Source organism: Ursus arctos, unplaced genomic scaffold (genome assembly GCF_023065955.2).
Source record: "Ursus arctos isolate Adak ecotype North America unplaced genomic scaffold, UrsArc2.0 scaffold_29, whole genome shotgun sequence".
Taxonomy (NCBI): domain Eukaryota; kingdom Metazoa; phylum Chordata; class Mammalia; order Carnivora; family Ursidae; genus Ursus; species Ursus arctos.
The window spans coordinates 36989485-37007030 of record NW_026622974.1 but is presented as its reverse complement, the minus strand read 5'-3'; the positions used below and the strand labels follow the sequence as shown (position 1 = coordinate 37007030).

The following is a 17546-nucleotide window of genomic DNA, read 5'->3' as shown; positions in this document are numbered from 1 at the left end:
AACCCCCAACAAAGGAAAGAAACAGAGATCGTGGCCTCTGCCACAGAACTGATGGATATGGATATAACCAAATTGTCAGAAATGGAGTTCAGAGTAACAGTGGTCAAGATGACATGTAGGCTTGAAAAAAATGTTAACGAAAATATTAATGAGAATATAGAATCTCCAAGGGTGGGAATGAGAGTGAATCTGGCAGAAATTAAGAATTCTATGAATCAAATGCAGTCAAAACTGGATGCTCTGATGGCCAGGGTAAATGAGGCAGAAGAACGAATTAGTGAATTGGAGGATGGGATGGTAGAAGAGAAAGTTAAAACAGAAACTTGGCTCAAAAAACTCCAATTTCAAGAATGTAGATTACGGGAGATTACTGACTCAATGAAACATTCCAATGTCAAAATCATCAGCATCCCCGAGGGGGTGGAGAAAGTGAGAGGTCTAGAAGAGATATTTGAACAAATTGTAGCTGAGAACTTCTCTAATGTGGTGAAGGAAACAAGCATTCGTGTCCAGGAGACACAGAGGACCTCTCCCAAGATCAATGAGAACAGACCAACACGATGTCACATAATAGTACAATTCACAAATCTTAGATCCAAGGATAAAATCTTGAAAGCAGCCAGGGGGAAGAGAATCCTCACCTACAGAGGGAGGAACATCAGAATAACGTCAGACCTGTCTACAGAGACGTGGCAAGCCAGAAAAAGCTGGCAAGACATATTCAGAGCACCAAGTGAGAAGAACATGCAGGCAAGGATCCTTTATCCAGCAAGCCTGTCATTCAGAATGGATGGAGAGACAAGGACCTTCCAAGACTGGCAGAAACTGAAAGAATATGTGACCACCAAGCCAGCCCTACAAGAAATATTAGGGGGGGGGTTCTTTAAGGTAAAAAGACCCCAAGAGTGATACAGAACAGAAATTTACAATCTATAGAAACAAAGACTTCACAGGCAGCATGGCATCATTAAAATCATATCTCTCAATAATCACTCTCAATGTGAATGGCCTAAATGCTCCCATAAAACACCACAGTGTTACAGATTGGATAAAAAGACATGACCCATTCATATGCTGTCTACAAGAGACTCATTTTGAACCTAAAGATACATCCAGACTGAAAGTGAAGGGGTGGAGAACCATTTTTCATGCCAACGGACCTCAAAAGAAAGCTGGGATAGCAATTCTCATATCAGACAGATTAGATTTCAAGCTAAAAACTGTAGTTAGAGATACAGAAGGACATTATATTATTCCTAAAGGGTGTATCCAACAAGAGGATCTAACAATTATAAATATCTATGCCCCCAACAGGGGAGCAGCCAACTCTTAAGTAGAATAAAGAGACATATTAGATAATAATATGTTAAAAGTAGGGGACCTCAACACTCTGTTCTCAGCAATAGACAGATCCTCTAAGCAGAAAATCAACAAAGAAACAAGAGCTTTGAATGACATACTGGACTGGATGGACCTCATAGATATATACAGAACACTACACCCTAGAACAACAGAATACTCGCTCTTTTCGAATGCACATGGAACTTTCTCCAGAATAGACCATATTCTGGGTCACAAAACAGGTCTCAACTGATACCAAAAGACTGAGATTATTCCCTGCATATTCTCAGACCACAATGCTTTGACACTGAAACTCAATCACAAGGAAAAATTTGGAAGAAATTCAAACACTTGAAAACTAAGAATGATCCTGCTCAAGAATGATTGGGTAAACCGGGAAATTAAAGAAGAACTTAAGCAATTTATGGAAACCAATGAGAATGAAAACACATCCATCTAAAACCTATGGGACACTTCAGAGGTGGTCCTAAGAGGAAAATACATAGCCATCCAAGCCTCACTGAAAGGAATAGAAAATCTAAAATGCAGTTTTTATATTCTCACCTTAAGAAGCTGGAGCTGGAACAGAAGAACAGGCATAACCCACGCACGAGAAGGCAGTTGATCAAGATTAGAGCAGAGATCAATAAATTAGAAACCAAGAGCACAGTAGAGCAGATCAACAAAACTAGAAGCTGATTCTTTGAAAGAATAAATAAGATCTATAAGCCACTGGCCAGACTTATTCAAAAGAATAGAGAAAGGACCCAAATTAATAAAATTATGAATGAAAGGGAAGAGATCATGACCAACACCAAGGAAATAGAAACAATCATTAGAAACTATTATCAATTTATATGCCAATAAATTAAACAATCTGGAAGAAATGGATGCCTTCCTGGAAACCTATAAACTACCAAGACTGAAACAGGAAGAAATTGATTATTTAAACAGACTGATTAATCATGAAAAAATTGAAGCAGTGTTCAAAAATCTTCCCAAAAACAAGAGTCCAGAGCCAGACGAATTCCCCGGGGAATTCTACCAAACATTCAAAGAAGAAATAATACCTATTCTCCTGAGGCTGTTTCGAAAAATAGAAACAGAAGGAAAACTACCAAACTCATTCTATGAGGCCAGTATTACCTTGATCCCCAAACCAGGCAAAGACCCCATCAAAAAGGAGAATTACAGACCGATATCCCTGATGAATATGGATGCCAAAATTCTCAACAAGATCCTAGCTAATAGGATCCAACAGTACATTAAAAGGATTATCCTTTGGGGTGCCTGGGTGGCGCAGTTGTTAAGTGTCTGCCTTCGACTCAGGGCATGATCCCGGCATTCTGGGATCGAGCCCTGCATCAGGCTCCTCCACTAGGAACCTGCTTCTTCCTCTCCCACTCCCCCTGCTTGTGTTCCCTTTCTCGCTGGCTGTCTCTCTCTGTCAAATAAATAAATAAAATCTTAAAAAAAAAAAAAAGGATTATCCATCACGACCAAGTGGGATTCATCCCTGGGATGCAAGGTGGTTCAACGTTCGCAAATCGATGAGTGTGATAGATCACATTAATAAGAGAAGAGACAAGAACCATATGATCCTTTCAACTGATGCAGAAAAAGCATTTGACAAAATACAGCATCCTTTCCTGATTAAAACTCTTCAGAGTGTAGGGATAGAGGGTACATTCCTCAATTTCATAAAAACCATCTATGAAAAGCCTACAGCAAATATCATTCTCAATGGGGGAAAAGCTGAGAGCATTTCCCTTAAGATTAGGAACATGACAAGGATGACCACCCTCGCCATTATTGTTCAACATAGTACTAGAAGTCCTAGCAACAGCAATCAGACAACAAAAAGGAATAAAAGGTATTCAAATCAGCAAAGAAGAAGTCAAACTCTCTCTTCACAGATGACATGATACTTTATATGGAAAAACCAAGACTCCATTCCCAAATTACTAGAACTTATAGAACAATTCAGCAATGTGTCGGGATACGAAATCAATGCTCAGAAATCGGTTGCATTTCTATACACGAATAATGAGACTGAGGAAAGAGAAATTAGGGAATCGATTCCATTTACAATAGCACCAAAAATCATATGATATCTCTGAATAAACTTGACCAGAGAGATAAAGGATCTATATTCTAGAAACTACAGAACACTGATGAAAGACATTGAAGAAGACACAAAAAGATGGAAAAACATTCCATGCTCATGGATCGGAAGAATAAACATAGTTAAAATGTCCATGCTACCCAGAGCAATCTACACTTTAAATGCTATCCTGATCAAAATACCAGTGACATTTTTCAAAGAGCTGGAACAAACAATCCTAAAATTTGTGTGGAACCAGAAAAGACCCCGAATTGCCAAGGAAATGTTGAAAAAGAAAAACAAAGCTGGGGGCATCACGTTGCCTGATATCAAGCTATACTACAAAGTTGTGATCATCAAGACAGCATGGTACTGGCACAAAAACAGACACATAGACCAATGGAACAGAATAGAGAACCCAGAAATGGACCCTCAGCTCTATGGTCAACTAATCTTTGACAAAGCAGGAAAAAACATCCAGTGGAAAAAAGACAGTCTCTTCAATAAATGGTGCTGGGAAAATTGGACAGCTAGCTACAAAAGAATGAAACTTGACCACTCTCTCACACCATACACAAAGATAAACTCCAAAGGGATGAAAGACCTCGATGTGAGACAGGAATCCATCAAATCATGTAGGAGAACATGGGCTGTAACCTCTTTGACATCAACCACAGCAACTTCTTTCATGACACGTCTCCAAAGGCAAGAGAAACAGAAGTAAAAATGAACTTGTGGGACTTCACCAAGATAAAAACTTCTGCACAGCAAAGGAAACAATCATCAAAACAAAGAGGCAACCCACAGAATGGGAGAAGATATTTACAAATGAAACTACAGATAAAAGGCTGGTATCAAAGATTTATAAAGAACTTCTCAAACTCAATACATGAGAAACAAATAATCAAATCAAAAAATGGGCAGAAGACATGAGCAGACACTTTTCTAATGAAGACATACAAATGGCTAACAGACATATGAAAAAATGTTCAAAATCATTAGCCATCAGGGAAATTCAAATCAAAACCACATTGAGATACCACCTTATGCCAGTTAGAATGGCAAAAATGGATGAGGCAAGAAACAACAAATGTTGGAGAGGATGTGGAGAAAGGGGAACCCTCTTATACTGTTGGTGGGAATCCAAGTTGGTACAGCCACTTTGGAAAACACTGTGGAGGTCCCTCAAAAAGTTAAAAATCGAACTACCCTATGACCCGCAATTGCTCTACTGCATATTTTCCCCAAAGATAGATGTAGTGAAGAGAAGGCCATATGCACCCCAATGTTTATAGCAGCATTGTCCACAATAGCTAAATTGTGGAAGAAGCCGAGATGCCCTTCAATAGAGAAATGGATAAAGAAGATGTGGTCCATATATACAATGGAATATTACTCAGCCATCAGTAAGAATGATTACACAACATTTGCAGCAACACGGACGGGACTGGAGGAGATTATGCTAAGTGAAACAAGTCAAGCAGAGAAACAATTATCATATGGTTTCACTCATTTATGGAACATAAGAAATAGCAGGAAGATCGGTAGGAGAAGGAAGGGAAGAATGAAGGGGGGGTAAACAGAAGGCGGAATGAACCATGAGAGACTACGGACTCTGGGAAACAAACTGAGTGTTTCAGAGCGGAGGGGGGTGGGGGATTGGGATAGAGCAGTGATGGGTATTAAGGAGGGCACGTATTGCATGGAGTACTGGGTGTTATAGGCAAACAATGAATCATGGAACATTACATCAAAAACTAATGATGTACTGTATGGTGACTAACATAACATAAAAAAAAATTAAAAAAAGAAAACCACAATAAGATATCATATCACCCTTGTTAGATTGGCTATTATCAAAGACACATTTTTAAAAAAATAAAAACTGTTGGCAAGGACGTGGAGAAAAGGGAACCCTCTGTTTTTGGGAATGAAAACTTGTGCAGCCACTGTGGAATACAGTATGGAGGAGCCTCAGAAAGTTAAAAATAGAAACATATGATGTAGCAGTTCTACTTCTGAGTATTTATCTGAAGAAAATGAAAATACCAATTTGAAGACATATATACACCCCCTGTGTTAATTGAAGCATTATTTACAATAGGCAAGATATGGAAGCAACCCAATGTCCATCAATAGATGAGTGGATAAAGATGTGGTATATATATAATGGAATATTTCTCAGCCATAAAAAAGAATAAAATCTTGCCATTTGCAACAACATGGATGGACCTAGAGAGTATTATGGTAAGTGAAATCAGTCCGAGAAAGAGAAATACCATTTACTTTTACTTACGTGTAGAATCTAAAAAACAAAACAAAACAAACAAAACAAAACAGAAACAGACTCATAGATCCAGGAAACGAGTTGTTAGTTACCAAAGGGGAGAATATTTAGGGGTGGGCGAAATAGGTGAAGGGGATTAAGAAATAAAAACTTCCAATTATAAATAAATCACGGGGATGTCATGTACAGCATAGGAAATGTAGTCAGTAATATTGTAATAACTTTATATGGTGACATGGTAACTAGACTTATGGGGATCATTTAGTAATGTATAAAAATATTGTATCACTATGATATGCACCTGAAACTAAGAGGATAGTATATGTGATTTATACTTCAATAAAAAGAAAAAGGCAACAATATACCCAACTGGGTATCAAGCTGGTGACATAGAACCACATAAAAGTCTGTTCCAAGAGATTTTAAAACACGTCTCTCCTGGCATATTCCCTAACATCACAAAGCATTCCTTAGAGAATTGTCTGACTTCAGCTCTGCATACAAAATACATAAGGTGAGCCCAGAACATCTTACTATAACAGAAAATGAAGAATTTGTTAAAGACTGTGAGACCATGACAAAAGAACTCAGGAGCCAACTTGAAGGGATTCTTATTAGTTAAAAATGGGACAAATATCACCTCATGCCTGTTAGAATGGTTAAAATCAAGAAGACAAGAAAGAAGTGTTGGTGAGGATATGGAGAAAAAGGAACCCTCGTGCACTGTGGGTGGGGATGTAGATTGGTGCAGCCACTGTAGAAAACAGTACGGAGTGCCTCAAAAAATTAAAAATAGAAATACCATATGATTCAATAATTCCACTATTGGGCATTTATCCAGAGAAAACAAAAACACCAACTTGACAAGACACACACACACACATCCCTATGTTTACTGCAGCATTGTTTACAATAGCCAAGACATGGAAACAACTTAAGTGTCTATCAATAGATGAATGGGTAAAGAAAATGTGGTATTTATACACAATGGAATATTACACAGCCATAAAAGCATGAGATCATGCCATTTGAGACAACATGGATGGACCCACAGGGTATAATGTGAAGTGAAATAAGTCAGACTGAGAAAGGCAAATACCAATGCGATTCTGCTTATAAATAGAATCTTAAAAAATGAATAAACAAACAAAAAGAATCAAAACTATAAATACAGAGAACAGAATGATGATTGGCAGAGGGGAGGCAGGTAGAAGGTTGGGCAAAATGGGTGATGGGGAGAGTGAGATACAGGCCTCCAGTTATGGAATGAGTAGGTCACTGGCGTAAAAAGCAGAGCATAAGGAAAATAGTCAGTGATATTGTAGTAGTGATGTAATGGGACAGATGGTAGCTATACTTACGGTGAAAATGGCATAATGTATAAACTTGTCAAATCACTAAGTTGTACACCTGAAACTAATTAACATTCTGTGTCAATTATACTCAAATTTTTAAAAGTGGGGACAGTTTGAGCATCCATAAACAGCGGTCTAATAACTGCAATATTTTGAAATATACAAAGCACTAATTCGTGAGTTCTTAATGATAGTAAAAGTAAAATCAGAAAAATCCTTTTAACAATGCTAGCAAATGAACTCAATTTTTTGAAAATTGCTAAAGGGAAAGAATTAATCATCTTACCTTCTTTTCTGTTCAAGGTGTACCTCAGGGTAATCAAATTGTTGATGAAGAAACCATTCTCTTTAAAGAAGTATTCAAGCTAAATGAAGAAAGAATAGAATGAGAATCATCTCCATTTGACAGCCACTGAAAATAATTCAGACAATGCCTGCAACAGCTGCTAGAATCACAAAAGGAGACAGGTATAAAGATGTAATGTGCTTCTTACATCTTGTATTTAACCACTTGTGGAGTATTACTGTCAAAAAATCAAGCCTGAATTTAATCAAGCCTCTAGACCTAAGTAGTAGTTTACAGGAGGAAATAGGTGAAGAGGGACATGTTAAATGACATCATGGGGAAACAACTAGTAAAATTCAGAGTGTGAGAAGAGATTCAGGAAAAAAACCTCTAGTTTGTTCAATAACAAACTGTAAGAGAGAAAGAAAACAAGAGAGAGTACTACAGATTGAGATATGAGACATATCAGTTGCAATATAAGGCCCTCAGTTTGAATGAATAAGTTTGATTATTGACTGGGTGTTTGATGATATTAAAGAATTATTTCTAAATTTTCACATATGTTAATGGCTGTGTTAAAAAAGAATCCTTGTCTTTTTTTTATAATAATTTTTTATTATGTTATGTTAGTCACCATACAGTACATCCCAAGTTTTTTATGTAAAGTTCCATGATCCATTACTTGCGTATAACACCCAGTGTTATCTCCCAATATCTGTGTGTGGTTTCACGGCTCCCCGCTTGGTACCTCAATCCTCAGTGCTGGAGATGTTCATTTGTAGAGATCCAGATGTATCTTCCTGCATCTCAGGCTGATTCCGTGGGTGTTCAGGCTGGTCTGGTACCTATCCAGCTCGACTCAGGGGACCGGCTGAAAAAGGGGTCCCCTACTCCTCTGCCATCTTTTCAGAATCCTTGTCTTTTAAGGGCGCCTGGGTGGCTCAGTCAGTTGAGCATCCAACTCTTGGTTTTGGCTCAGGTCATGATCTCAGGGTCCTGGGACCGAGCCCCATGTTGGGCTCCATGCTTGGCAGGAGTCTACCTGAGGATTTTCTCTCTCCCTCTCCTTTGACGTTGCACCCCTCCCACCTTGTGCATGTGCTCTCTCTCAAATAAAATAATCATTTAAAAAAATTTAAATTCAATTACCCGACATATAGTACATCATTCGTTTCAGATGCAGTGTTCAGTAATTCATCAGTTGCGTAAAACACCCAGTGCTCATTCCATTATGTGCCCTCCTTAATGCCCATCACCCAGCTATCCCATCCTCCTACCCACCTCCCCTCCGGAACCCTCAGTTTGTTTCCTATAGTTAAGAATCTCTCATGCCTTTTCTCCCTCTCTCACGACTTCCCATACAGTTTCCCCCTCCCTTCCCCTATGATCCTCTGTGCTGTTTCTTATATTCCATGTATGAGTGAAACCATATGATAATTGTCTTTCTCTGATTGACCGAATAAATAAATCTTAAAAAAATAACGATAGGCTGAAATGTTTACAGATGAGATTGTATGATGTCTGGGATTTGCCTTAAGGAATCCAGTGTTGGTGGAGTGGAGTGAATGAGTTACTGATGCAACATGATTGGCCGAAAGTTGATAATTGTTGAGACTAGGTGGTAGGCTATAGGTTCATTATGTTAGTGTTCTATTTTAGTATATGTTTGACATTTTCCATTAAAAAAAGAGAAGAGGTATACATAGAGATAGGACTTTCTCTTGCCCACAGGTATGGTGAAACCATGGAATATACTGGCCCTTTCTTCATTAAATGGGAAGCTTAATTGCCATTTCAGAATTTTCAGAGTATTGTGATGAAGGCAGGTGTATCCTCTATAAACTGCCATGGGCTTTCCTCGAGGTGTTATATACACTTGGTGACTTCTAGCTCAAATGCTTCCCCTCTAGGACACTGAGAAGGGCATTAATGACTTTGAATCCAAGGTCAGCTCTCACAACTTGCTCCCAGAAGGTTGCACCAGTGGAGTGCTTTGAAGAACTCAGCTGTGCCTTGTCTGTGAACTCAGAGTGTGAAGTGTATGTAGCTGTGTGTACTTCCGTTCCAGAAGTATTTCTGACTCCCCTCTGTGTAGTCTGTCAGTGGCTGATCCAGTGCTGAATGGGGGTCAGATGGACCCTCACCAGGAGCCATGCTAAGAACTCCATCTTAGTTTGCTGAGTGAGGCTGTCAACTGAAATTGGTTTTTTGAAGGGGAAAGTAGATTTTCCTTACCATTGCAGAGCCGTCGTTCCCACCAGTGGTATTTTAATTGCATACCAAGCAGCTGTCTGCATATTTTGTTGTCCAACATGTCTAAATTTGTCCCCAAATGATTCCAGTGCATTTTCTTTTTCAGCTATGGAACAGAGTATCTTAAAGAAGGATGTGTTGCACAAACATTTATCAGGGTGAGGTCTCTAACTGTCTGGAACTGATACAATGACTCTAACTTACTCTGACACCAAAAATTAAATTTCTTGAAATGGTGCAATCCTTTCTTTCACACATTTGGAGGCAATATTAAGACTGTAAGGGGTATAAATCATTGCTGTGCTACAGTTGAGAAAATTCTGTCAACTTTAGACTATTTCTGTTTTGACTATATAGTCTAGAAATAAAACTGGGTATGTTGATCTCTCCACATTTTATTACCTGTTCCCATGGGTAGCTGAGGGCATATTCCCACAGATGGGAGTTCTCAAAATGTCTCCTTGGCCTGACTTAACTTGAGAAATAAGGCTTAAAGTAGTGGATTGTCTCTGGACTGGGTAGCAGGGGGCTAGTACAGAACCAGAATCCAGACCCTTTCCACACTCACCCTGGTTGAATCTGTTGATGTTGGCCTGTGCCTGTCACACAGTCAGAGCTTTTTCATCCCTAGAAAGTGTGTCCAGATAGCATCAGTGTGAAATGGAGGACAATGGCCTAGCCCAAGTGTGTGGGTGGTCACTTGTCAAGATCTTGTGTCTTGATTTGGGGTCAGAGCTGAGTCAACTGAAGTGTCTGGAATTTCACTCTAACCATGTGTTATTTTCTGGATTTTCTGTCTTAGATGCATCATTTCAACTTGGAGAAGGAATAGTAAAAAGAAATCCTCATTTATTTTTAAACATTGTGCTCTTGGGATGGGGAAACCACATTGTCAAAGTGCTTCAATATCTGATTTAAAAATAAAAGCAGAGTTTTATGGCCAAAAGTAAAGTGATGTAAGTTCAAAAACACTCATTTAGTTCACAAACACTGTGGAAGTTTTAATACTTTTTAGCATTGGGCCAAGTGTGGGGAAACTGAGGAAGACATAGCTTCTTTCTTCAAAGAATTCTCAGCGTAAGTAACCTGAGAGCTATAAACCTGGACCTTAATGTTCATGGATTTCATATTGAGGATTTTGACTCTTCTCAAGTTATCTTCAAGGCCTAAGAGAGAGCCATTTGGAATTTTGCTGGGACCAGATCATGGTCAGGGAAGGGGCTCATTGAACAGGTGAATGAGTCCAGTAGGCGCCTCCATTCCTTCCCTCCCTCCAAAACAGTCTTTTTGGAACTCAGTTTTGTTGTTATGTGCTCCAGTACCAGTTTTATAGTGGAGACTATAGGTTTGATGATATTGAGGGATTTGTTGGTATGTGAAGATTTCAGGAATGCTAAGCTTAGGTGGGACAGGCATGAAGAGCCAGCAGAGAGGCATTGACCCAGTGATGTCATGATTCTGAGACTCTGGAGGCAAATATCTTCGAGAAAGGTGACTTCACCGTATTCTTGGGCCATTTATTCTTGTGTCTAACCACTCTGTGATCAGCACATTTCTTTTCTTCTCTTAGTTTAATACTTAACTATGACTTCATTGTAGATAAAACATTTCCTGTTCCTATCCTTGATGTAACCTGTCTCCAGAATTTTCAGTTATTTGGGCTAAATTCTCACCTTTTCAACAGAGCTTCGTTCAAACTCTCTATGGGAATTCTATACTGTTACCTCAAGCCTGAGCAGTGTGTTTTAGGGAGGATTACATGATGCATATAATTTTTCTTAGACTGTCCTGCTTGATTTGCAAAATACGTCTGAAATTATAATTGGATCATTGTGTATTAATTACTGCAAAATTGCTTCTTTGTATGGAAATGAACATTGATTTGGATGATGGTAGACAGTGGAAACCATAATATTATTGAAATAATGCTACATGAAGGACAGCACTGGGTTTGTGCATCAGAAGCTCAAGTCCTGGCTCCACTGCTCACTGGCTACCCTTGAACCTGTAGCTTCAATATTTCATACTTTAGTTTACTCAGCTGAAAATAAGAAGTTTGGATGAGATGGTTTTTAAGTTCTTTCCAGTTTTCAAAGTCAAGGACTCTAAACTCTTGGAGACAAAAATGTAAGATTGTGGTTCGCAGGGACTAGGAGAAGAGAGGAAAGGGGAGTTGTTTATGAGTATAGAGTTCCAGTTTTGCACTATTAGAAAGTGCTAGAGTTGCATAACAGTATAAATACAGTGAACACTACTGTATTGTAAATTTAAATATCATATATATATATATATATATATATATATATATATATATATATATATATGTATGTATATCCACAATTAGAGTCAGGGACTCTAGTGGGTTTCTATGTTTTGTATCTCAGTAAGAATAAAATTAAAAAAAAATTAAAGCATGAATACACTAAAATTGCAAGTCATATTTTTCTTGAGGTCTACTTGAACTCCCAGACACACCTGATTAACTCTCTACCTCAGAACACATACTCTTTCTACCTCTGTCTCTCTTTTTCTGGGGAGTCTCTGTAGAATTATCCCTTTTGAGTGCATTTTAATGACAAGGAAGTTGTCACAGTGTTCCCAAAGCGAAGCTTGTTTGGCTGGATTCATTTATCTTCAAGAACTTTTCCTTCATGATGGGCCTGGAGAAATTTAGGATTTATCTCCATCATGGGAAATATTATCCTGCAAGAGTCTTCTTCAAAGCTTGTCCTCAAAGCCAGAGGGTTGGCAAAGGCTTACATTTGGTTTTGGAGCAAAGAATTGAAGTGATTGCTGCTTCTGTTCACAGTGTGTGCCTGAAGGAGGTCCTCCAAGTTGCTTTTTCAACACTTTGTTGGATCCTCTGTGTTGACATGGTAACTTGGAGGAGAGCTGAGCTGCTCTGTGAACATCAGAGCATCAAAATCTAGTGGGGACAGGGGGTACTTCAAGGGGAGCTGAATTGAATGCTGTGAGCAGGAGCAGATGTCAGCTTCCTTCCCAGCAACCTCACCCCACCCCTTTCCCTACATGGTCTTCATTTAGTTTTTTAGTACCAGTAACATTTCTCCATTGTGTATATTGATAGAGAATATATTAGTGCTGCTGAAGCTCCAGAAAGTTTTAGAAAGGAAAATGTGAATATTCTACTGAACATTTAGAAAATCAAGACCACTGCCTGCCAAAAAGGAAAAGAAAACAGAGATTCCACAAAGGGACAAATGCCCTTAGCAAAGGTGAGCTTCATTGAGCTACTCCTTCCGTTGGGATGCTGCGATTCCTGTCTTACCTCCTGTAGATTATGGAAAGCTGTGAACTAACTTGAGGCACAAATTGACTCTGCATGTTTCCCTTATGGTGAACTCTTGCTTTTGGATCACATCAGGGCAGAAGAGAGCAGTGCTTGGGGGGCATGTGGCTTTGTGCTGGTGGTGATGGTGGTGGTGGTGGGGGGGGGGGGTGGGATGGATTCTCCAGCTGAAATCAATAAAATCTACCTTGGAAGAATTCTTCAAAAGTCAGATGATGGTTTGACAGTCCCAAAATGCTCACACAATTTCAACAGCTGTACAGTCCTTTCAAGAAAAAAAGAAAAAGAAAAACAAACAACTTTCATGGAAAAATAAGAGACCATGGTTCTGATTCTTCTTCCCACCCCCACCCTATGTCTTCCTCTAGGCCTTTGATCATAAGCACTTACTTCTCAGTGATGTTAATCCATTAATCATTGCAAATACCCCTGTTCAGACATCTCTGAAGTTGGCCACAGCATTTCTTTGTTTTTGGTAGAAGTGTGGTCAGCTTCATCCCATTGATTTTATCTGGATGGAGAATAGGCTCCCTGTTAAGTGTGTTCAGGGGCCTACTATCAGCCCCTGGAGTTTTCCATTTTGATATGTGGCTAAGAAAATACCCAGATTCTGTACTTCAATGGGTCTGGGTTATCTCTCAAGTCAGTACTACTGCACACCTGCAACTTGTACAAGAACGGTGCTGAGTTGCTACCTTTAATATGGTTTTCCTCTTCTTTTGAGGGTTGCAATAAATGGTGTTCTCATTTTTCTGAAACTTGTGCATGAGTGTTTATGGCAACATGGTTCATATTGCCAAAAGGTAGAAACAACCCAAGCATCCATCAATAGATAAATGGATAAACAAAATATAGTACATACATAAAATGGACTATCATTCAGGCATGAAAAGAAATGAAGTACTGAGATGTGGCACAATTTGGATGAACCTTGAAGAAACTATGCTAAGTGAAAGAACCCAGACACAAAAAGACACATATTGTATGATTCTTTTTATATGATAAACTCAAATTAGGCAAATCTATAAAGTAAAAGAGCAGATGAGGGAGGGGAGAATGGTCTGGGTATTTTAGGCCCTTGGACTAGGCACAGTTGCTATTTAACTCATCTCCTTATATTCTCCCCCAGAAATATATACATTAATAGTATATAATTTTCATAATATAACGTTCATAATGCCACTTTCTTAGTGGCAAATGGATTCTTTTGAAGAGTCTGTACATCTGTGTTCAGGGCTACCCCTGATTACAAGTGAGAACTCTGGAAAACTGGTGGAATCTCTGGAACAGGCAACTTACCTGATAGCCTTTCAAAGCCTTTTGGGTCAGACTGCAACAAATGCAGTTCCCTTCCCTCCCTCCCTTCCCTCCCTTCTTCTCTTCCCTCCCTTCCTTCTTTCATTCCCCTTCCTTCCTTCCTTCCTTCCTTCCTTCCTTCCTTCCTTCTTCCTTCCTTCCTTCCTTCCACTGAACATCTCCTTTGTTTCTGTTCTTTTATTTATTCAATTTCCTTGGCTGGTTTCCTAGGTGGAATGTTTTAATAAAGGAAAGAGCTTTCCTCCTACCTAGTCCTCTACTGGAGCCGCATAGTAATGGGAGATGCTAAAGTGAGCCTATTTGTGAAATTAGAATGCCATAAACTGGGCAATGGTGATTCATATTCTGGATGAGAGTGCCTCACTAGGAGGGAGAACACTACTGGGAGGAGGCTGCAGAGCAGATAGAGAATGTGCTCCCCTCTTCCACTTATGGTGTTATAAGAACTTCTGGATAGAATTACATTTCAGTTTGGTGGTCTCATTCTTCTTTCACATCTCTTAGCCACAGGAGACAAGGAGAAGAGTTTTTCTCCTAAAACCAAGAACAACTTTATGTTGAGTAAACTTAGTGTTGTATCACTTGGGGACCAGATTAACCAACCAAACTCAAGCTGAGGCACTGTGGGGTTCAAGTTCCATATACTAAGGGTAAAAGTCAGTCTTCTTGTTCATAGGGAAAGGACTGTGACAGTTTTTTAAAACATTTCTGGACTGCAGATAACTTGGTCAATATTGAGATGAGTTAAGTGAAAATTAATTAGAAACACATACGTTGCAATTTATTTTGAAGCACATAGGTTTTAAAATGATGGAGATTAATTAGCATAAAGGTTTGAGGAATTTCAGCAAAATGCTTCTTGTGTTGCATTTGTAGACATAGAAATTCTTATATGAGAATTCAGATTATCCAGAAGATTCTGAAACCAGGCCAGATTACTCACTGTTTACAAATACTTCTTCTTGTCATTCCAATAGGTGGTTCTTACATAAGAGTTTCAAAATGAAGCTAAGAGGGATAGTTCTTAAAAGAATAAGGTTTTCATGTAAGAACATTATTGTTTTTGGAGTAAAATATAAAATTAAGACAACAGAAGATTCATTTGACCTATTCCTGTGTGAGAGTTTCATGTTTCTCCCAACTACATTCTCAGAGTGCCAAAAAAAAGTACCCCTAGTCACAAGTGATTGGATCATGTGTGGGCATGTGACTCAACATGGACTAATCAGATTTTATCACCTGGAGAAATATGGAATTGGGGCATGGAGACTATACCCTTCACTCTGAGTATATGAGGAATCATTTGAATTGGAGGATGAGGTTGCCATTGGTAAGTGGATAATTAAATTGAGAAGCTGGCTTGAGGAAAGAAGATAAGTCAACATATGTACAGAGAGACGCACAGCATTAAGAGAATATTTGGTCCCAAAGAGAGAGAGATCAAAGGTGCCTCGTGACTTTCCACTTTCCCTAAGGCCCAGCTCTGGTTCCTCTATTTGGTCTCGACATTCCCTAGTGTTCTCACAATAAACTGCTTCCATTCATTCTTGCTTGGGTGCATTTCAATTTCTCACAACCCCCATATGATCCCCAAATAATTCAATCCTCTGCCAGTTCCCCAGAGCCAGCACCTCTAGGGCAAATAGTGATTTCCTCCATTTTAAAAGCTTTTCAGGGATGGAGATTCCAACTCTCATAAAAGCCTATTGCAGTATTTAGAAACCTTTAATTAGAGTCTTTCTTATTCCACACCAAACTTTTACAGAGATGAGAGCCTTTTTTTGCTGTTGTTGTTCCTTTCTGTCCAACAAGATAGGTAATAGTTTCATTTCTCACTCAAAGTAGACTTCAGATCTTTCATTAGTATTTCCCGAATTTGCTTCATCATAAGAATCACCCAGTAGGCATGAGTTAAAAATTCAGATTCCTTGTGTCTTTCTCTGGATCTGATCCAGGAAGTCTGGGGTGGAGCTAGGAATCTGTATTTTTAACAAGCATCCTTAGTGATTCCTATAATCAGGGAAGTTGAGAAACATTGTACTTAAAGATAGTTAATAAGTTATCCCTTGTGATTTACTGTCTCCAAAAAATTTCCTCACGTCTAATTGCCTCCCCACCTATGTCTACAAGTTCAAACTCTTCATTCTCTTCAAGGCTCAGAACAAATGCCAATGTCTTCATGATCCCACAACTGGAGGAAATCTCTTCTTTCATTTCAAGTATAGGAAGATAATTCCTGAACAGTGCTTAGTGCAGTACAATTTATCCTTGACCTTATCTGTGGCTCTTTATGGAATTTGTTCTACTTTACCATTGTGATTTTTCAGCTACTTGTTGAATACCCTTTGTCAGGCCCTGTACCCATTCACTCTGGAATTCTTTGGAGCACCCCACAGAGGGTTCTGTAAAAAGTAGATTCATGGGGTGCCTGGGTGGCTCAGTCATTAAGTGTCTGTCTGCCTTTGGCTCAGGTCATGATCTCAGGGTCCTGGGATTGGGTCCTACTTTAGGCTCCATGTTCAGCGGGGAGTCTGCTTCCCTCTCTACCCTTCCCCCTGCTTGGACTCTCTCTCTTTCAGATAAACAAACAAACAAACAAATAAATAAATAAAAATCTTTTTTTTAAAAAACAGTAGATTCGTGTGGTATGTGTGTAAGGACTGATGGAAAACCTCTTCCCTGGAAGCCATCCAACAGTAGCTCAGGGGTTACAGTGGAGCCCTCCTCCCTTGCCCTGCTGCCCCATTGGGAACAATTACTGAATTCTCTCAGGCCAGGTCCAAAGAGGACTTGCTTCTTAATGTGTGTCTCCCTACCCTACCCCACTGAGAGAGGCTCAACAGTTTTGAGATCTTTATCAAGAAAAGGTAGAAGAGGGTGAGTGGGTACAGAAGATGATTTTGGGTAGAATGCAGAATTAGTCAAGAGGTAATGGTATCTTTCTCCTCTCTTTGCCTCGTAGAAGAGGGAGCATTTGATTTGTTCCTTTGATTGTTTATAAGATGTGTGTGTTGGGGGGGTGCTCAGAATATTCTTCTCCCTATAGTTAGGAATGGGCAATAGTTTCTTCTCTGAAAGTTACTGTGCCCCTAAACCCCAAACCATCAGAATGTGTGACACTGCTGTGAGGAAAAGGAGTAGGAAAGAAAAGGCAGAAGAGAGAGGGAGTTCTGGGATGAGGTGGAGGGCAGTTCCCTGTTTGCCTTCCCATTGTTTGACTTGACAAGGAAATCTGGGAGTTCTTTGTGGTCAAATGTAGACCTCAAGTGGAGAATGAGCTTAAGTAGGCTTAA

The 17546-nt window shown here is 39.2% G+C and overlaps 1 long non-coding RNA gene across 1 annotated transcript in view; it reads left to right on the top strand.

Moving 5' to 3' along the window:
• Positions 1–17546, top strand: part of LOC125282825 (uncharacterized) — a 231652-nt gene that overhangs the window by 75808 nt on the left and 138298 nt on the right. The window contains exon 4 of the long non-coding RNA XR_007190143.2: positions 7391–7555. This is a non-coding gene — a long non-coding RNA (uncharacterized LOC125282825). The remainder of the gene's footprint in view (positions 1–7390; positions 7556–17546) is intronic.